The sequence below is a fragment of the Ovis canadensis genome, chromosome 1 (genome assembly GCF_042477335.2).
Source record: "Ovis canadensis isolate MfBH-ARS-UI-01 breed Bighorn chromosome 1, ARS-UI_OviCan_v2, whole genome shotgun sequence".
NCBI classification, from domain to species: Eukaryota; Metazoa; Chordata; class Mammalia; order Artiodactyla; family Bovidae; genus Ovis; species Ovis canadensis.
The window spans coordinates 213016565-213038423 of NC_091245.1; the positions used below are offsets into that span (position 1 = coordinate 213016565).

A 21859-nucleotide genomic window follows, 5' to 3' on the forward strand; every position below is an offset into this window, starting at 1 on the left:
TTAAAGGAGTAAGCTGCTTTTTTAATACCTTAGGCTTATACAAAGGTCCTAGAAAACCCCAAGCTCTGCTTTTTGAGGACCTTACACCAAACACATTTGTTTCAAACCTGTGAAGTGCCACCCTTTTTAAAAACAACCCGCTGCCCTCACCAATATTGTTACATGATCACTCATCTAAGTTATAATCTATGAACCGCCTTGATGAGCTACACACATGCAAAAAGTAGGCAAAGTGAATAAACTTCTACTGTCGATGCTGCCGTAGAGGTAGGCATGTTTAGCAAACATTTAGTTCATTATTTTATTTTTGTAAAACGAGAACTGATCGACAAAACCTTTCAAACAGACCCACCAGACGATAAATACCACCATATGTTTAATTCACAGTACATTTGGGCATAAACACGTCAATTACAGCTTTGTGTTTAGTATCAAAACCCTTTTCTTGTGTGCGCGTGTTTTCTCCACAGAGCCGGTGCTCTGGATCACATTTTGAAAATCGCTTATTACAGATAAAGCCCCTTTCCAGGTAGGCTTCCGAAAAACATATGTATTTATGCACACAAAGGTGCGAGCAGCTCTTTTCCCAAACAAATGTCCATATGATGCCTGCGCCGCGCTCTCCGCACATGCTCACCGCGTGCGTGTGGCCCGCCGGCCGCGCCGCGCTGCCCGGGTGCGCGCGGGGCCAGGCCGCCCCCGACCACGCCGGAGCCCGGCCGGCCTCCCCGGGAAAGTTAACCGGCGCCTCCCCGCCCCCACCCGGCCCGGAGGCGCCCCGCACCCGGCGGCGCGCGGCGGTGGGGGCGGGGCGGCCGGGGGCCCGGCGGCGCCTGGGAGCGCCCGCGGGTCTTGCTTTCTTTTTAAACGCCTGCGCCGCACCCGCCCAGCCCCCAGCGCCGCCGCGGCGGGCGGGAGGCAGAGGAGCGGGGCCGGCGGAGGACCCCCCCGCCGCGCCGCCGCCGCCGCCGCCGCCTCCTCCCCGCGTCCGCCGCGCCCCTCCCCCGCCGGCCCCTCCCCCGCGCGCCCGCCCGGCGCAGGCCGCTCGGGTTTGTTTTGCTGCGCGGCCGCCGCCGCCGCCGCCGCGGGCCTCGCGAGCTCATTTGTGCCTGGCTGGTCCCCATTCCTCTCTCCCCAGTGTTGAGTGTCTGAGCCGTTGGCTGCTCCGAACCGTTTGGCTCTTTCCCTTAGTAACAGCTTTTACCTTCTGCCTCAATTCCTCTCCCCGCTCGCGCCCTTCCCCCGCGCGCCGCCTCCCCCCGCCGCCGGCCGCGTGCGCCCCCGCCCCTCCCCCCGCGGCGGGAGCACCTCCGCTCGCCACCTGGGGACCCGCGCCGCGCTCCCCGCCCCCGCCCGCCCGGCGCCCATCCCCCGCGCCCTCCGCTCGCCGGGGTTATAATTGCCTCTCACCCCCCGGAGGGGTTATTTTGGGGGTGGTTGGAGGTGGCGGCGGCGGCGAGGAGGGGAATTTCCTTGTGCCTCCATTCCCGGGAGGGGGGGAGCGGCGTCGGAGGTGGCCACCGTTTCCAGGTAAGCGCCAGGGGCCGGACCCCGGGGCTGGGGCGGCCGCGGGCCGGGGCGGGGGGCGCGGGCCGCGGTGGTCTGGGGGGCGCCAGGCCGCGGTGGTGGTGGGGGGGATGGGCGCAAGTGGAACATGCATTTTTCAACTTGGCCCTTCGGGGAGCTAGGGGTTTGATGGGGGAGGGGAGGGAGGGACGGCATTTAGGGTGCCCCATCCCCCCTTTTTGCTCTCCCAGGCTTCTTTGAAATGCTCACGTGCCTGCCCACCCCTACCCTTTCCTGGTCCCGGGGGATCCTCACCCTTATTATGTTGTTGTCCCCGAAAATGTGCACGTCGGCCTGCTCCCCCTCTTCCACCCTTCGTGCATTTACACCCCCTTTTTGTGTGTGGTGTGTGTGTATGTGTCTGTGGGGGAGGCTTTCAGGAAAGAATTTGCAGCAAATTGAATCAAGGAGCCATCATGAGGCCGACTCCTTTATAGCCTATTTTTAGCAGGGGAGAGGGCTTCGGTGCACGTTTTTTGGCGAAACCTCGGGCAGCGATGGAAGTCCGCGCCCCTCCCCCGGCGCGGCCCAGGCCCCGGCGCGGCGACCCCGGCCGGCGTGCGGGGGGCGGCTGTTGGGGCGCGCGTCCCGGGCGGGGGTGCAGGGGGGGAGGGGCGCGCGGCCGCAGGGCCGCACTCCGGGACGTGTTTATTTGTAACTTAGAGCTTTTTAGCGTCTTGAGGAGGCATTTGATAGAGCCTTTTTGAAGTTGGGTTCAGAAGTGTAGAATTGGCAAAGTTATTGCTAGCTTCCTGGTAAGTTTTGGGTGGCTCAGAGTCACATTATTTTCTGACAGTGTAAAGGCCACGTTGTGAGGGTGGTTTCTCGGTAACTTCCTCTTTGCAACCGATGTCATTTTTTGAACAGCAGCAGACTTTTATTTCAGTGAAATATTAATCTGAAATGGCAGCTCGAGGGAAGCCATGCGTGTGTGAGCGTGTTCAGTATTTTGGAAGTTCCTAATTTGCTGAAATAGGCATCACTTTGCAGGGGCAACCGAGAATAAATTTGGGTTGTGAAAATGGTGTGTTTCATGTAAAATTTGAGTTGTAATGGCTTTTAAAAAACGCTCCCGTTCTTAGCTTGTCTAATGATATTCTCGAAAATAATGTGGTGATTACGAATGACTAAAGTGTTGGAACCAAGTTAAAAACTAGGTTTTTCTGTGTCTGGAGTTTGCTTAAAACGGTGGACTGTGCGGGCACCAAGGTGAAGAGTTTTAGTGCCTATATGATTTATAGTTGACTGAGGGAAGTTGACTGTTGGCTTTCTGGTTTTCCAAGGAAGACCCTTCTGTTGATCTAAACAAGCTTGCTCATAAAATATGGTGGGTGAAATGTAGGTTATTTTTAGTCTGAATGGTTTAATTCCCCCTCCCCCATATAATTAGGTAATCATTTTCCTCCCCCCTTTTTTCCTAAAGACTCCTTTATCTGGTCGGATAATATGTGGCCCTGGTGGTGTTTTCATTTACTTAAAAAAAAAAAAAGTGATAAATATCCTGATTACACGCTGAAGATACAGTGAGTGACTTTTTGGTTTTCCCAGTGTGGTTTATTTTCATTTTTGTTAAATCAGACTCATGCTGCATTGGTGTATTTTAGTAATCTTGACTTCCTGGGACTGTATGTTCTCACTCTTTTAATAAGTTTATAGTCTGGCGAAATAGGGCAGCTTTGTCTCCATGAAAACAGTGTGTATGTTGGGTTGTATCATGAGAGTTCATGGCAAGCAAGCTTCGGAAATTACCATTGAGCGCCGTTCTAGAAATAGTTAGCGTTTACCTGTGGAGGAGGGGCAGCAGAAAATATGCCTGAGAGTGGTTAGGCTTGTGATTTGTGTTTATACTTTTTGCTGTTAAATCGAGGTTTTCCTGCTGCTTTGGAATATATATTTTTTCACCCCAGTTCTGCTGTCTTGCACCATGTAATATATGTAATCACAACCATTAAATCCATAAACGACTATTTTTTTTTTTTTTTGCCATTTGAGTTGTTAGAATCAGACCTAGAGGGCAAGGCACTAAACCGAATGGGGTATGAAAACAACACGTACAAGGAAAAAGTTTTTCTTACTGTTAAGGAACTTAATTATTTGTTAATGGCATAAAAATTGTTGCAAGGTTCACCATTAGTTTTATAAGAGGTTTTTTTTTATTCCAGCGTGTACCAGCTTTGGTTGTTAATATGGAATGACCCCTTGTGAAGGTTATAGTTTGTCATTGGTTGTTTCAAAGAAGTATTGAATATTTTAATAACTTTTTGGCGCATGTTCAGAGATCTTTGTTAGGTCTGTTCTCAACATAAGATTTATCATGATTACCATGAGAACATGCCCAGGAGGAGAGTAAGAATAAGAAGTAACTACTTCCTGTGTACTGGGAGCCTTTCAGGCTAATATGCAGAAAGGGCAGAATTACTATAAACATAGGGGTTACTGATAAGAGATGAGACTAATGGACCTTTTGAATGACAACCTGTTGAACAAATATATCTGTTCATATATAGCAATGAAATATAAGTACAACCTTGTCAAATGAGTAGCTGATAAAGGATTCATCTCCAATTTACTACAGCAGTTATTACTACGTAGAATTTCTGACGACACATTTTGAGGAAGACATAATTTGTTGGATTTATTCATTTTCTGTGTTATTTGTAGAAAACGAATTGAGAAGAATGTGAATAGTTGTAAGTCAGGGGAGAGAGATGGCAGAAATATTGGCACTGTCTGGGACTTTATATTTTTCTAGTACATGGAATTTGACTCATTTCAAATGACATAGTGTAAGTCGCTAACATGCAAAAAAAAAAAAAGCAGCCAACATCGAGTTATTTATACACCCCCATAGTACAGAAAGGCTAGGACCCCAGGGCTGGGTAGCAAACAACTGGTAAGAGTGTGGTCTGGTTTGGAGACCACATGTTGGTATATCCTGTTCTATTGCCAAGAGATACTTGAATTAAAAAACCTATGTGAGAGAGGCTATGCTGGAGAGGTTTACTGTTCACCACCTCCGGGTTTGGACTCCTTAAGAGTGCAGTTAATAGCCCTATTATCAAGAGTCCAAGAAAAGGAAGTCTGCTTGGGCTGTGCTGTAGGAAAGGTGTGAGGTGCTTTGCTATGTCATTCATACCCCAGTCTAATCCTGAGCTGGGTAGTATTTGTGGATGGTAAACCAGTGAAGTGAAGATAAGTTAATTCACTTGTTCAAGGCCACAAAAGGATCAAATGATGCACTAGTATTCAGACCTCTGTTTGAGCCCTAGTCCATTTTCTTTCTAGATGACTTTAGCTGGGCCTAAGTTTTGTCAGTCTTATCTGCAGATATCCTTTGAAAAACTACTGTTTTTAATGAAGTTTATAATTCTATAGTTGGGGTTGCTACCAACTGGGTCAAGTCATTGTGTGGATAAATGAAATTCATAAGTCTCACGTATCATTGGCTTAACTCTAGAACTGTTTATTAGTAAGATGTAATCTTCTTGTCCACTGCTGTGTTTCCGACTTTAAGACTCACTGCAGTGATGTAGCCTCTCGATACACTGCCAGCAGAAATAAGGAAATGTGATTCCATACTTAAGTAGGAAAAGCAGATCCTCAGAGCACATATTTCTGAAAACTTGTAAGAAAAATCATAAAAGTCATTTTGTGCAGCTTACAGATTCTGTCACGCGTTCTCAAGGTGAACTCCCCAGCGTCAGACTCAGGCTTCATCCCTTACGAATTTTATCACCTTGTGGGAACAATTCCACTGTGTCTTAGTTTGCTCCTCTGTGTAGTGGGACAGTCAACTTCATAGAGTTGAGCAGATTAAGAGAATTATTTTTGTGATAGAACTAGAGATTATCATTCTAAGTGGAGTAAGTCAAAGAGAAAGAAAAATACTGTATGATATGAGTGAAATCTAAAATATGGTATAAATGAATTATCTACAAAACAGAAACAAACGTACGGACACGGAGAACAGACTAGCGGCTGCCAAGAGGGAGGGGGAAGGAAACGGATGGGCTGGGAGTTTGGGGTTGGTAGATGCAAACTACTACGTTTAGAATGGATACACAACGAATTACTGTATAGCACAGGGAACTATAGCCAGTCTCATGGAATAAATCATAGTGGAAAAGAATGTATGTATAAAAATGTGTATGTATGTATTATTGAGACGCTTGCTGTACAGTAGAAATTAGCACAACAATGTAAATCAGCTATTGCTGAATTTAGTTGCTAAGTCGTGTCTGACTCTTTTGCGACCCCATGGACTGTAACCCGCCAGGCTCCTCTGTCTGTGGGATTCCCCACGCAAGAATACATGGAAGGAAATGAGTTGCCATTTCCTCCTCCAGGGGATCTTCCCTGTTTCTCCTGCATTGGGAGGCAGATTCCTTACCTCCGAGCCATCAGGACACTTTGATTAAAAAAAAAAAAAAAAGTATGTGTAAGTTGCTGAGAATAGTAGCTGACAAATAAGCATTATGGAAATGTAAGGTGTTGAGGATGATGATGGCTTTGGATTTGAAGTTTGCTTCTTTGCATTACATTTTATTTACTTGTTATTTAAGTAGGGGCATAATGTCATAGAAAGTATTTAGCAGTTTTATTTCCTGAATTCTTGGGCAAAATAGTTGACATATGCTTAGCGTAATTTATCTACTCCTGAAGTTGTGACTTAAGTAAGGCTTGCTGGAAGCATTTAGGCTGGGTTGTAACGCTAAGTGGAAGCGATACCAAGTTCATGGTTGGTGTAGGCAGTGGTGGGTCTTCTGTGTGTCTTTGCTGCTGTCCTTCTGTTGCTTGGACTTGGACGTTTAAATTCTGCTTGAACCATTTGAAACCTTTTCTAACTCTTTAAATAAAGAGAGATTTTATTTTTCGAGGATGGATCCGCAGTGTCTAGGATCTGCTTTTTAAATTGGAGTGATTACTTTAAGTAGGTTATAAATGTTTTCTTCAGTCTCAACCTTTTATCTGTGTTAGTGTTCTGCATTTTCAGCTGCTATCAAGACAGTTCCGCTTGGAGGTTCTGTTCCTTTGAAGCATCCTTGAGCCTTATTTTCCCTTTGCATTTTTTGTCACTCTTAATTCAGCAGTAGTGTTAACTACTACTAGAATTCCATGTGTCAGGACCACAGAGGTGCTTTGGCAGGTATTTGTGACAGAGTGACTGCTCTTTTAATTACCAACTGCTTGGAAACAAAGGCTCAGGTAGCAAGGAAGGGGTGCTGAGAGGGACTTCCGCCCAGTGTGTCTGACTTTCTAGGCCACGGTCTTAACCAGCAGTCTCTTTTCTTGGTGAAGGAAGGAATGAATGAATGGGTTTAGGTTTCTGGGTTATTGCTTTATTTTTCTGGCCGGGTGCTTTGGGCAGCCTTTCTTCTATCTTCTCTAACTGCCAACAGTGTAGTTCATTTAAATATTGGTTCATCATGTCAGTTCCCCTGCTGAAGAACCTGTAATGGCTTCCCTTTGCCAACTGGATGTAGTTCATATGCTTCAAGTCTGGCCTTTAAGGCTTCATTCTAACCTGTGCAGCTTTATTTCCCACTCTTCGCCAACTGGGCTTCTTGCTTGCCTATCAAATAAACACTGCAGTTTTGCCGTACTCACTACTCTGCCTTTGCGTGTGCTCTTCTTCCCTTCGTCCTTTTTATAGCCTAATTTCAGTCCCACTTTCATGAGGCTTTTTCTGGCCATCCTGACTCAGGCTATTTTTTCTCTGAGATTGGATTGGATTTAATGAATGTCGCAGACTCCGTAGTTATTGTTTTGTGAGGATGTGTCACATTGCCTCAACTACCATTAGATTTCTTGAAGGAAAAGACCGTTTTCCTTAGCTGCTCAATCATGTCCTACTCTTTGTGACCCCATGGACTGTAGCCCACCAGACTCCTCTGTCCATGGGTTTCTCCAGGCAAGAATACTGGAATGGGTTGCCATTTCCTTCTCCAGTTTTCCTTAGAGTATGTAGCAAAATTCTTAACTTTTGTATTATACTATCTTCATGATAAAATGGATTGTTTCTATGAGGGCCCATGTTTAAATAAGAACAGTGACAGTCCTGTTTCACTCTTGGTACTGTGTCAAGCTTCTTTTTGAATCAAGCCTTCAAAGTTTAGTTATACTATAGTCACATAACCATTAATTTGAATTTTGATGTTGCCAGTGTTGACAAGGAAGGGGAGAAAAAGAACCTAGTCATTATTTAGAGTGAAATGAAAATGGATAATTTTATTCTCTTAATCCTGGGATAGTAGCCACAGTCCTGGTGAAAAACCTAGTCTAGTTGGGAATCATGTCACGCTAAATTGTCTTTATCTGATTATATTTGTGTTGTTATGAAACTTAAAGATTTTTGGATTTTATTTTTTTAATTGTCAGGTTTTTTTGCTTATTGTTTTCTCAGTAGTATGTCTAAATAAGGTTATGTTTTTAGCTCTCACTATATGTGACAGCCTTCTGACCACACTGGAATCCCATTTGAGCTGTTACTATGAATGTGTTAACTATCTATCATACAGCGTCGATGGGTCTCCCAGAGGAACGTCATTGTAACCATCTCTCTTCAATAGTTTTCCTCCTTTTTTTTGGCCAGGCGACATGTGGGACCTTAGTGTTCCAGCTAGCGATTGAACCTGTGCCACCTCGGTGAAAGTACAGAGTCTTAACCACTGGACCACCAGCGAGTTCCCTCTTCAGTAGTTTTTTGTGGTAAAGAGGTACCAATCCACCTGGGTAATTTATTCCAAAGGCAACTATCTTGGTATTATGTCCTTTTGAAATTTTTAACATTTAGAGTTTTAAGATAGAAGGTTTCAGTGTCAAATAAGTTAAATGTTACCCTGCTTTGTGAGAGCTTAGAGTCACGGCTCAGAAATAGTACAGTCAGACCATAAGGGTCATGCTGGAAGATCAGAAGTTCCATTTCAGTAAATGGAGAGTTCCAGAGGGTTAAGGAAGATATTTATGTGAAATGATCAACTTGAGGAATAAATGAGGAAGACTAGGTATTGAATGTTTAAACTAGGGAGTTTGCCACCTGTTTCCCTCTTTATTGAACATTTCTTTCAGGAGGTAGAATTTAAAATACAGAAGAAAACACGGCAGTCAGGGGTCAGAGATGGTCATTCCAGTGACTTCTTTATGTTATTTTTATGTGAAATTGTACTCAGCACTCTCAAACATTTTTTTTTTAAACAAAGGTGAGGTTTTCTGTTTTTAAATAATTTAAAACAAAGAATTTTTATTTGTTAAGGACTAGATACCAATCTGCATCTTTATTTTGTCTGAGATCAAAGTTGGTACCGTTGCTTTCCTCTTTTTCCCTCCCTCCCTCCCTTCCTTCCCTTCCCCCTTCCTTCCTTCTGCATTGTATCCTGAGTGATAGGCATCATAACAAGGTGACCAGCGCCTTGGTTGGTAGTGGATGTTTGTGTTTTTGTTCTTAACTGCTTATGTACCTGAACGGTGGATTCAATATTAAGTGAATTTTTGGCCTTTTTTTTTTTTTTTGGCAAAACCATAGTCATGTGGGTAAGTCATTTAGCTTCCAGAAAGGTATAAGAGGATAAGATGAAATGCTTCCTAAAGTTTGCTCTTTCATTCTACCGATACTTATACAATCAATTCCTATATTAAATTTCTGAGATTTTTGTCATTTAATTTTGTGATTTTTCTTTTTGAGAGAACTAAATTTTCTTAGTATATTGGAGGACTGAAAAATCTGCATCTTACAAAGAATAATAAATAGGAAGTACTTGACATTAGTGTAAGCAAACACCTTGCCAGAGTTTCACAGTTAATAGCATATTTCGGTGGTTACCTTCAACTGCTAATGGAGCACAACTTAAGGGTTAGGGAGAGGTGTTTTATGCTTTCCCCTTAATTTGAGCAGGCTAATTGGGTAGAGTGTGTACTAATTTTGTTCCATTTCTATTTTGCGATTGTCAGATGTCATTAACTGGCAGTGTAAGGCAATTGGGTCATCTACTTTGGGTTTGTGAAATAAGGTAATGGGAGTAGATAATGAATGAATTTCCTTAATATTTTTTTCATTTTCTGTATGATTATTGTTTTATAGGATAAAATTTATCATGTGTGTGAATTTTTAGATGCTGTTTGTAGCTGTATCAATGTTTTTTTATCATCTTTTATTTTAAAATGTATAATGCAGTATTCTGCTGCTGCTGCTAAGTCGCTTCAGTTGTGTCTGACTCTGTGCGACCCCATAGACAGAAGCCCACCAGGCTCACCCGTCCCTGGGGTTCTCCAGGCAAGAACACTGGAGTGGGTTGCCATTTCCTTCTCCAGTGCATGAAAGTGAAAAGTGAAAGTGAAGTCGCTCAGTCGTGTCTGACTCTTAGCGACCCCATGGACTGCAGCCCACCAGGTTCCTCCGCCCATGGGATTTTCCAGGCAAGAGTACTGGAGTGGGGTGCCATTGCCTTCTCCATAATGCAGTATACTTGAAAATTTTTCACCCACTTAAGTGATGGATTTTCCCTAAATCACCTTTGTCTGTTTTTCTTAGTAAGCAAATATATATTTGGAGATCTTAAACTGGGGTTTGGAGTGAGGCTTGTTGCTGTATCAGGGAAATACCAATAACTTCCCTATTCTTGTGCAAAAACTAACAGACCCTTTTTACTTCTTTGACCTTGGGCTTCTATATGTCCTGCCAGCAGAGGTCACCAGTTTTAACACCTGGTGAGAGATGTTTTGTGTGTACTGTTTCTATACAGATTTTGTTCAGATTTGATGTTTAAATTCTAGTACTTTTAAGATCTTCTCAGAGATACATTTAAATGAAAAAACATGGAGGCAGAAAAGGTCTTGTACAGCTTTCTGCCATTTTAGCATAACAGGGAGAGGAATGGGAAGGACACCCAGGATGGAGTGTGCGTGTGTGCTTGTGTGTGTTGCATGTATGCTTGTGTGTTCCACGTGACTCCAGCAGGATACACAGGAGACCAGTGACAGGGTTTGGGGAGTGGGGTTGAGGTGGGGAGATTATGTGGCCAGATGTGGGAAAGGTTTATGTTCATCTGTAGAACTGCTTGAATTTTGCTATGTTAGTATTACCATTTCAAAAAAAGTAGCAGTTGTGAAAGAGCAAGACAGCCAGTTAAGAATTCTTAATCTTCCTAGCTCTTTCAGTTTGAGCTGTCAAAAGAAGACAGAAAACTGTTCATTTCTTCCATGCATTCCAGTCAGTTCTTAAAGAGCTGGAACTGTATATATTTTTGCAAAAATTTATTTTTACTTTTCAGATTTGTTGGCAGAATTAGTCACTGAATATGATTAAAACGTGTTATTTCTGTGTCATGACTGGGTCATAGTGAAATTGTTTAGTGATAGCAAACTGATGATTTTCGAGTCATATCCATGGTTGATAATTTGAAATTAACTCAATGCAAAGAGATGTTGGCTACAGCAGTGTTGCCTGATTTCAAAAGTGTTGTTTTGTCGGGGCTTAGGAAATTGGGTGAAAGTTCTCATAGTTTAGTAGTTAATTTCAGTAATTATGATAGTCTGTGGTATAATGGGATTTGTGGATTGTGATATTGCATGGATTCTAACATTACTTGTGAGTTTGGATAAATGTGTTATTGACTCTAAGGAGATAGATACATTAGATCTTGATGCTATTTTGGGTTGCAGTTGGTGTCACTTGTAATTGTGTCAGTTGTAGTTGTTCATTGGTTGTTTACCAGTAGAGGGTCTTGCCTTGTTTTGTGCTCATAGTTTTCAGCTTAAGCTAGAACAACCTCTGAGAAGATAGCATCTGTTCATGTGCATCACGTTCTGCTCTGTGACCTGATGCCTCCCTTTCCTGAGGGCCGGGCCTCTGTCTTCAGCAGTGAGAGGCCTAGGTAGGCTCTGTGTCTGATCTTTGGCAGTAAACTCTTTCTGCAGGGTGTTACTGTGGCAAAAAGCTCAGGCTCTGGAGCTCAGCGTCCCTGATTTGAATCCTGTCACTCCAGCTTATCGACCCTGGCTGGCCATAGTCTGTAGGGTCGCAGAGAGTCAGACAGGACCGAAGCGACTCAGCACAGCAAACAGCACCCCAGCTTATCAGTTGTATGGCTTTGGAAAGTTATGTAACCACTCCAGTTGGTTTCCACTCTGACAAATGGGAATTTTTCTCTGTAGAGCAGTTGTGAGGATTGAAATGTGAAGGCAGTTGTCATGGGGCCAGCATATAGGATGTTCTCAAATGCTAGTGACTGCTTGGTGCTTTTGTTAGCTGCAACAGCAACAGCTGAGGAAAGAGACAGGAAAGTGACACTCTCCTGTAAACTATCGTGGCTTTCTGTGGCAGCTGCAGGGAAGGGGATGGTTACCATTTCCAGTTCAGAGAGCTGTGACTGGATTTGGCGACTGGGCTTTTGTTACTCCCTCTAAAATGAGGATGTGTGTTGTGGAGCTTTGTTGTGTCTCTAATACATATGTTGTTTTACAGTGATGTTTTGCATTGAATTTGGTCACTTCTTGATAAGATGCATCAAGAGAAAACAAAGTTACTGCCTTTTAAAAACAGTAAAATCTTCCTGCTTTTTTGGGGTGGAATCACTCTTCTTTTTCTCCAGTCTGGGAGATCCAGCGTGCTCTGGCTCTCAGTGGACACTGCTTGGATGATCAGTCATTTCCAATACTAATGTTACACAGTCTGCAAACTTGGAATTGGACTTTCACTAAGAAATACATGAGTATTTTACACCCATACACACCCTGTGTTACTTATAACACAGGGTGTGTATGGGTGTAAAAATAAGTAAGTTTTCAGGAAATTGTGCTTGCTTTAATATGTGGTACACACTCGTTTTCTACACTGATTTTAAACATGCTTTTATAAACTGCTAAGCTGATTTTATTTTACAAGTAATAATTTCATTATTCACTGGATTTAGAGTCAGTACTCAAAAATCAGAAGCAAAGTATTGCTCTGAATGGTAGGGCATAGATAATACAGTTATTGGTGCTCACGTCTTTAGGTAGTATTCTGAGGCTCTGTTAGGATTCTGAAGTTCTGATGCCCCAATTTTTGTAATGTATACATGCAAATCGTAAGGAATTTTGGTTGCTAATAAATGTGAATATAAAAGGCTTTTTTAGGGGTAATCTCTGAACAGCTCTGGATTAAGGACCCTGGGTGCGTCTCATAAAAGCGTTAATTATTAACAAGGGAGTAACCATCATACCAAATTTCTTACATCTCATCAGGAAGGAAATATGGGTAATTGTTTTGTACTATTTAAAACTAACATATCTTAACATATTGACCAGCTAAAGTTATTCGGTTTGATTGAAGACTAAGCTTCCTTCTATGATATCCTTCAATGAACATCCTGGCCCGTGCCCACTGATCATCTGTTTCTGGCACACATCTCTATTTGACTGAGTGTTAATTGTTGATTAACACTCTCTCAACGCGCATGGCCTTCCTTGAAGATAGTTGCATTTCACTCATCTTTTCCTCAGCATCTGTCCAATGCCTTGCACAGGGTAGACGTTGCATTCATGTTGATCTGAGTCCATGAAGCTCTCTGAGTGAGGTACAGGTTTTCTAGCATAAACCCTGACTTCTGAGACAGTGATTCAGATATGCAGAAGTAGAAAAGGGATCTATCCATTTTCACAAATTCATTGACTTGGATTTGTGTTCTTTCTCGAAGACTTGTGAGGGTCTGCTTGATGATCTAACATCCTGTTTTTGGTGTCTTATAGAGACAGTGAATATGATCAAAACCTGGATTAAAAGAAACAAAGACCCTGACCTGACATTAGCAGTTACACTTGATTTTGGGATGTTTTGTGGACTTGTCCACATGTTCGTGGTACTCGTGTACTTTTCCTTGGTCTCCCCTCCACCCCTCATTGGAACTTTTACCTGATACTGATAATGCCTTTCTTGCTTGACCCCCTGGTATGTGTGTTCAGTCGAAACATCTACTGATGTCTCCCCTTTGACCGTGGCCTTCCCTTAGGGCTTAACACACTCCATGCCCCTTGTCTCTTTAAACCAGGCATTGCAGTGCAGGTGACTCTGTGGCCCAAATTGGGTCTTAATTCTGACCTCTTCTTCTGATCTGCAGCTATCTACATTCTAACATGAGGTTACCCTATATTTTTTTCCTGAATTTCTGTTACTGAATGTAGGCTGGCAGTGGCATTACATTCTCATTTGATGATGAGACAGAGATGGAAGATTGAGGAGGATCAGAGATGGAAGAAATAGGAATGGGTATGGTAATATTCAGTTGTTAGGGTGAAGTGGGGCAACATCCTCTGCCTTTAGCTACTGTTGAAAATGTCCAGGATAATCTGAGACACTGGGTGTTGGAGTGGAGTTTAGAGATAAGCAATCTTGGTAGATGTGTCTGTTATCATTTGAAGCCTTCCACAGTGGAGGTTGCCCCCGTGCACACCTCCAGCTTTACTGAGGTATAAAAGATGATTCTTTTGTCAGAGGGAGATAGTTGCTCTCTGGAAACCAGGGAAGGTAAGATTTTCAGTTTTGCAACAACATTTCAGTGATGTTTTAAGAAACACTTGTACTTAATAAATTAAAGTTTAAAATTCGTCAGCAGATTTAAAAAATTCCTAAGGTTAGTACATTTAAAAGATGAACATTTTCACTTATAATGTTAAAACTGGCAGAGTACTATTAAATGGAATGAACACAGGATTCATCCTAGAATAAGCTTTTGCATTTTTTTACACTTTGTTTACTTGTCTGCCTGAGAGTACTTTTGTTTAAGTAGATAACTTAATCTTTCGTATCTGTAGGATCTTTGCTTCTTGTATTAGGTATGTTTTCTCATTTCTTCTCTACTTGCTTTGTTCCCTTTTTGGGGTCATATATTCTTGTGAATAGCTGGCTGCCTTATTTTTATCTAGTCTCACTTGTCTTGCATTTTCTTCATGTATGTTTTGGTAATAGATAGTATTGGTTGGTTCATTTGGTTTGACAAATCGATGTAGAAGTGACTTGATAACTGAGAACTGGTAGTAACAGGAAGAGTGGCTGCTTTTTTGTTTTTGAAATTGTGCATAACAGCATATCTTTTGATAAATACTAAGGTAATTACATATGGTATAACTTACATGAATGTGTATATAGTTTTATAGGATGCGTGGCAGAGACATTTGTACATACTACTGTGTAGATAATATATAAAATGCTCAAAAAGTGTCAGTTTCCTTCTTTTTTCTCTGTGGGTTTTCCATCATACTTAACGTAAAATTGAAATATTTTTCCTTAGCCTGTGCAGGTTCCACCAGCACATGATTTGCCCTTTGGCCACCTCACAATTGTATCCTGTCTCATGGCACCCTTCCCCTTGTTCACTGTGTCCAGCCACACCAGCTCCACGCCCACAGAACAAGCTTGTTCCTGTCTCAGCACCTTAATTGCTTTACTCTCTGCCTCAGGCTTTGCCCTGAGATTGTAATGGCAATTTTTTTTTTTTTAATGTCATTCAGATTTCAGTTCCAATGCCCTCACCTCTGAGAGACCTTAGAAAGGTCACAATGAAGTAGCTGCCCACTCCCTAGCTGTTTTCAGTCACCTAGCACTTATCTCTCTCTCTGATGGCCTTAATTGTTGATTTATCTTTTTAAATGCATCGCTATAATTTAAACTCCCTGAGAACAGGGATGGGCTCTGTCTTGTCACACCAGGACCTAAAACAGGACCTGATAGTTCAGTAAATATTTGAGTGAATTGTTCTCTCAGGAATGTTTTTGTGACCAGCTGATAGACTTAAACTGGTTTGTCCTTACAATAGAATAGTGGAAATAATTCATTAAAAGGTCAGCATTTAGGGGAGGCTTGGAAGAGAGTTTACTACCTTGGAATCTCCATTTGGGGAAGTCCAAGGACATATGTGAGTGCTGTCTGCTTTTCTTGGAGAAACATACTTACAGTGTTTGAAACAGGAAAAGAAAAACACAGATGGGTAATTGATAAACCAGTTTGAATATGTGCTTGTGTTAATCATAAATGTTAGATTTTAGTAGGTTAATACTTCATTTTAAGATGTGTATTTCATACATGAAAAATGACAAGGGCTGGTTACCCCCATTTAGGCTTTGTACAGGTTCAGGAGATTTTGAAATTTACCGTTAGTTATATTTACCTGTGATATTCTGTCTTGAGAGTCATGGTCAGCTTCCCAAAGTTGGTATATGACTCAGACCTTTCTCGGTTCAGATTGCTGCTACTGCTGCTGCTAAGTCACTTCAGTCGTGTCCAACTCTATGCGACCCCATAGATGGCAGCCCACCAGGCTCCCCTGTCCCTGGGATTCTCCAGGCAGGGACTCTGGAGTGGGTTGCCATTTCCTTCTCCAGTGCATGAAAGTGAAAAGTGAAAGTGAAGTCGCTCAGTCATGTCCAGCGTCCCCATGGACTGCAGCCTACCAGGCTCCTCTGTCCATGGGATTTTCCAGGCAAGAGTACTGGAGTGGGGTGCCATTGCCTTCTCAGTTCAGACTAGCTTAAGCCAAAAAGGGAGTAGAATCAAAATGGATCAGGTAACTCATTTGTAAGAAAGAGCATTGAGCCAGCTGGGCTTTAGGAGACAGCTTTGAGCCAGCTGGGCTTTAGGAGACAGCTAGAAGCACACCGATTTGAAAGCTACTGGTCATCTTTGCTGATACTCTTGTCTCTTGTTGGTTAGTTTGTGGATGAGCTTCCCTTTCTCATAGCAGATTTGCTTTCTTCACAGGGAGGAGAATACTGGCCAGCGCCAGTTTTCATTCTCTGTTTTCTCCTGCTGTAGAGGAGGGGCTACCTCTTTCTGGTTTTCATTTGAAAACCTCTTGCCTGCGTGAGTGCTCTGTCGTGGCCAACTCTTTGGGACCCCATGGACTGAAGCCGGCGAGTCTCCTCTGTCCACAGAACTCTCCAGGCAAGAATACTGGAGGGGGTTGCCATTTCCTTCTCCAGGGCATCTTCCCGACCCAGGGATCGAACCTGCGTCTCCTACACTGGCAGGTTCTTTACCACTAGTGCCACCTGGCAAGTGTAATTTGGGACAGTGTCCACCATGGCCACAGGCCTTATCAAAACTACGGCCGCTTCCAGTCCCTGGTGGGAATGGCGGGGCGGGTGGGGGAGCCGTGGGAATGGGGACTGAGTGAGATCGGGGGCGGCTGGGCAGACAGCCTTTCCCCTCCTACTCTCGCTGCCTGCGTCACTGCCTCACAAAATGGGACTCCGCTTATGGTTGGGGGATGGTGCCTTTAATCCACCATAGATTGTCAGATAAAATTCCTTTAACAATTCGGGAAATTATAATTTATTCCTCGATATAGTGTGTGAAAGATGACTAGATGGGTTTCACGGGGTAAAGGGCCTAGCTCTGAATTGAAGGGAGAAAGTTGACCTGAAGTGACATTTCTTTTTTTCTTTTTTTGCTCTGGGGTTCCCAGTCTTTTCAAACTCAGATCCGTTTTTTAAATGAACAATTGAGGTCTTTCATGTGGGTTCTCTTCGTCTCTGAGACAGTACAGAATACGCCTGCAGTGCAGGAGACCTGGGTTGGGAAGATCCATCCCCTGGAGAAGGAAGTAGCAACCCACTCCTGCATTCTTGCCTGGAGAAGTCCATGGACAGAGGAGACTGGCAGGCTACAGTTCATGGGGTTGCAAAGAGTCGGACACGACTGCGCGACTAACACACGTGTGTGTGGTAGCAATTGTAATTTTATGAACTCAGTCTCTGGCTAATATGAGTATTCAAATGAATGTCTTCTCAAAATGAGTTACACAGCAAATAACGATGCTATTTATGTTTGTTTTGTTTTTCACATTGCTTCTGGTGAACAGCTAATAGAAGGCAGTATTTGAGATCAGCTATTAGAAAGTTATCAGGAAGTTAATTATACATATTTAGGGAATATTTTAATCCCTGAGGAAGATAACGACCTTCATCCTAACTAGGTAGTTAAATAATTTTAGCATGTAATATTAACAGGTTTTATATTCCATACAATTACTGTTTTGAGCAGTGTTTCAGCATTCACTAAAATAAAATGGTTAGCTGTGTACAAAAAGCCTTCTGCCACCCAAGAGATAGTCTTTCTGGACAGCAGTTGCTTCATCTTCAAAACACTGAACCAGGTCCCTGAGGTTGCTTTTGGAGTTAATGCTCTTTGACCCTGAGATTGCACATATAATTTAAAAATTAAGTCTGTGTTTAGCCAAATTAAATGGAAAATATACTATACTGGTCTCTTCAGGTTAATCAAAACCTGGGCTGTTTTTTCCTAAAGAAAATGCTTGCATTTCTTTGACACTGTCTTAATTTTGAAAAAGCCATAAAGAAAATATTTTTTAGATGTCTGAAAAGACACTTATTTAATCCAATAATCTTTGAGTTCGGAAACATTTGTTACATCTGATTTCACTGTAGAGAAAACTGAAACAGATAGCATCAGACACACTTTTGAGAATGATTTTTCTTTAATGCCCTTAATTGTATGATTGCTGACTGTCAACGGCAATAATTTTTCAGCAGGTTTTATTAGAAGTTGTACCGAAAGTGTATCTCTTAAGTACTATGAGAAAATGCTGTTCACATTTGTAATTTTTTAAATACTAAAATAAATTTTAAGTGTTGCTCATATTAACTACTGCGAATCTGTGTATATTAAAATAATTTACAATAAAAGTAGCTATGTGAGTGATATAACAAAAGGAGAGAGGATATATGTTAGGGCATAGAGACGCCAAACAAGTTGGTCTTTTCTGGCAAACAGTTTGGTTTATGTGTAGCATAAACTTCAAAAGCTGGAGAGTGATGAGAACAGGCAGGATAGGTAAGTAGGGATCATGCCACGGAATGACTGCTCTGTTGTGATAAAGAATTTGGACATTCTTCTGTGGCAATAAACTAGTGAGGAACGTTTAGCCTAACTGCAGGATTGTATTTTATCTCTGGATATAGTGCATGAAGAATGACATGATGGTTTCGGGGGAAAGGCCTAACTCTGGACTGAAGGGAGAAACTTGATCTGATAGTGTTATTGGTGAGAACGAGACCACGTATCTCTGAGAGTCTTGCAGACTCATCCACATTTCTGAATTCTGGAGGTAAAAAAAAAGGCAGTTGGAAATTCAGGAGCGAATGGAGCAACCAGATTTTCTTCTCTGTGGCGTGCTACTGCTTTTCTTTCTGTGGAGAACAGGGGTATGAAAACTGTGGATCTGTGAGGATGGGGAACTAATTTGTTGTCCAAATGGCTAATGGATAAAATCAGGGACCAAGGAAGGGAGCGGGAGATTGCCCGTGTCATCATGAATCTTAACTGAGGGGTAACCGAATTAGGTATTTACTGGAGAATAGTCACCAAAAAAGTGAATTGATACAGTTTTACTAGTTTATGAAGATTCTAGTGGGTATAATTTTTTCTACGTTAGTCACATTTTCATATATCTTCAAAGCTTTTGAAAAGTTTTTATTAGCATAAAAGTCATTAGAATCTCAGTTTGATAACTAGGAAATTAATCTAAATTGAGTACTGTTTAACATTATGTAATTAAAATTGCATAAATTTTGCTTTTTAAAAAGCTTGTTATTTTGAAATAATTTTAGACAGTACAGAAGAGTACAGGGCTGAGGTTATGGATACTCAGGGATGACTACCACAGAGGTGATGTGCCTGTCTTGTATCAAGTGCACATGTCTGTATTTACATGGCATCAATTGTTACAGGTGTTATTAACCCTGATCACTTGATAAAGACTGCTATTATCCTTTTATCTATTGGTAGAATTATTTAGGGGCTTCCCAGGTGGCACTAGTGGTAAAGAACCTGCTTGCCAGTGCAGGAGACATAAGAGACGCGAGTTCAATCTCCGGGTCGGAAAGATCCGCTGGAGGAAGGCGTGGCAACCCACTTCAGTGTTCCTGCCTAGATAACCCCATGGACAGAGGAACCTGACGGTCTATGGTCCATAGGATCACAAAGAGTTGTACACGACTGAAACGACTTGGCACACAAGCAGAATTGTTTAGACTGGAACTATCCAATCATGTACTGAGTACCACACATATAACTTGACGTTTTCTAGTAATCACACTGAAAGAAGTGATAAGTGAAATTAATTGTTACACAACATGTTTTATTAATCCTAATGTAACCACAGTATTATCATTTCAGCAAGTTTCTTCATTATGAAGTTACTGTTTTTCTGCTTTCCATACTCCATTCATTAGAAGTAAGTCATTAACTTCAGCCCTCATTTGAATGTGAAGGATGTTAAGTTCCACCTGCTAGAGAGAAAAGTATCAAAGAACTTGTAGATAATTGTTGAAGTTACTATAGTAATCAAGAAATATTTCGGGAAGGTGCTCTAAGAATGTGTAGGTAGCCTTTTTCTTTAAAGTTTTGCCCAGTAATTTGAGCATTTGTCAGTGGGGCATTGTTTGCACCAGTGATTGCTGGGGGGTTCTAATGGTGACTTTAGTTCTCTCATACCTTCTACATATATTAATTGGATTTTTCTGTACAAATGTGTTCTTTTTCACTCATTTATTTTTTCAGTTGTTTATGTGCATGTGGATTCATGGATTTTTATTTTGGTCTTTGGGTTATATATTAATATTAATAACTCCTTGTTTTGTTGCTCAGATTCAAGCTTTGGCCACTGGGAACTCACTTAGGCTGCTTTCTGCACCCTTTCAACATGACCCATCCTTTGTTTTTTTAATCTCTTTCTAACCAGGAAGTTGTGCCAGGTTCATCTTATATTTTTCCTTTCCTAGCCCAAGAAATCAGCCATGTCTCCAAGAAACTCTGGCTCCCTTTTATTGGAATCACAGCAAAAGTTTATTCTAATTCAGAAAGTAATGTCTTTATGTGGATTTTACAAAGTGTCATTATTGGCTTGTGTCCCATTTTTCTTATGGTTTCTGAACCACATTTATTCACTCAGCAAACTTTTAAAAAATATTCGTATGCCAACATTTTTAGTAGGGATCCAGGGTCAAATAAGACATGGTCATTGATGCCAAGGGGTCTAGATGTGAAAAAGCAGATTTTTTTTCCGCCTCCAACATACACTGAGGGCCTGTTATGTGCCAGGTACTGTACTACAAGTGAACAGGAAGTAATAAGAGCTGGGGAAGGATAGCGTCGGTTGTTTTTAGGAACGCATGGGAGGGGTACTTAAGCCTGAATTGGGCCAGATGGAATGTGGAACAAGTCTTGAAAATGACTAGATCTTGAGTGTGAAATTGAGTGGAGAGGAGGGGTAAGGGAGAGAAGCTACTCCAGGAGGAGGAAGAGCATTGCCAAGGCCACTGGGGATGATGAAGAGTGAGGTAGGTCTAGACATCCACATGTGGGTGGCCGTGTTGGGGGAGATGGGGGCAGTGGTGGCAGGGTACAGATCGCGAAATTCCTGGGGGCAAGCCAAGCTCGGAAGAGTTGAAGGGCGTTTTAAAGGAGGTGGAGGGTAATGTGATCAGGTCATCCTGTTGGCACCTTGGCGGATGTGTTGGCTTTCTTGAGGCCCTTGCCATGACAGAGGTGTGAAGTGCAAGTCTTAACCAAGAACTGTGTCAGTAGTTCTCAGACTCCAGTACGGGTCACCTGGAGAAGTTGCTGAAACATGTTCTGACATCACTCAGCCCCACCCCCCGAGGTTCCACTATCTGTCTGGGGTGGGGCTCAGAATCTGCATTTCCTTGGACAAAGTAGTGCTGAATATTTTCTGTTCAGTTGTAACAACTTCAGTTCAAACTATTGATACTTCTTAAAGATTAAAAACAACAAAATTTTAATACAGACTCAGATACTTTTTTGGGGGAGTCTACGATCATTATATATTTTACATGTTTATAGAAATATGTCTGTATAGTAAGTGAAGCTGATGACTACTTTGAAAATGGTTTTATTGGGTAATTTATTCAAAATGTTCGAAATTCAGAAGTGTTCTTTTTCTTCCTGTTTTCCCAACCCCCGTAGCTACCAATTACTTTCCTGGAACCAAACAGGGATATCAGTTTCCTCCCTATCCTTCCAGAGAAATACCATGTATAAAAAATCCAGTGCATGTGTAATTTCCTCAGTATTGTTTTGGACACAAATGATAGCATGCTAGCCCCCCTGCTGTATTTCACTTCTTTCACTGATGTATTTTAGATCTCATATCGACACCTGAAGAGCTCGCCTTCCCCTTTTGAGTGGTGGTAAGGTGTTTCATTGTATGAATATACCGTAACATGTCCAACTTGTTTGCCCAGTTGATGGATGTTCAGGTTGCTTCAGTCTGCTGCTGTTGCA

The 21859-nt window shown here is 42.2% G+C and overlaps 1 protein-coding gene across 4 annotated transcripts in view; it reads left to right on the forward strand.

Moving 5' to 3' along the window:
- The first annotated feature begins 1038 nt into the window (after window positions 1-1038).
- The window catches only part of TBL1XR1 (TBL1X/Y related 1), a 176771-nt gene continuing 155950 nt past the window's right edge, over window positions 1039-21859 (forward strand). The window contains exon 1 of one of the 4 annotated variants that reach the window (XM_069559600.1): window positions 1039-1530. The gene's annotated coding sequence lies outside the window, so the exon portion shown is untranslated. Of the gene's footprint in view, window positions 1531-1966; window positions 2322-21859 lie in introns of those variants that run through there. The other 3 variants (XM_069559627.1, XM_069559618.1, XM_069559609.1) reach the window with 3 other exon arrangements.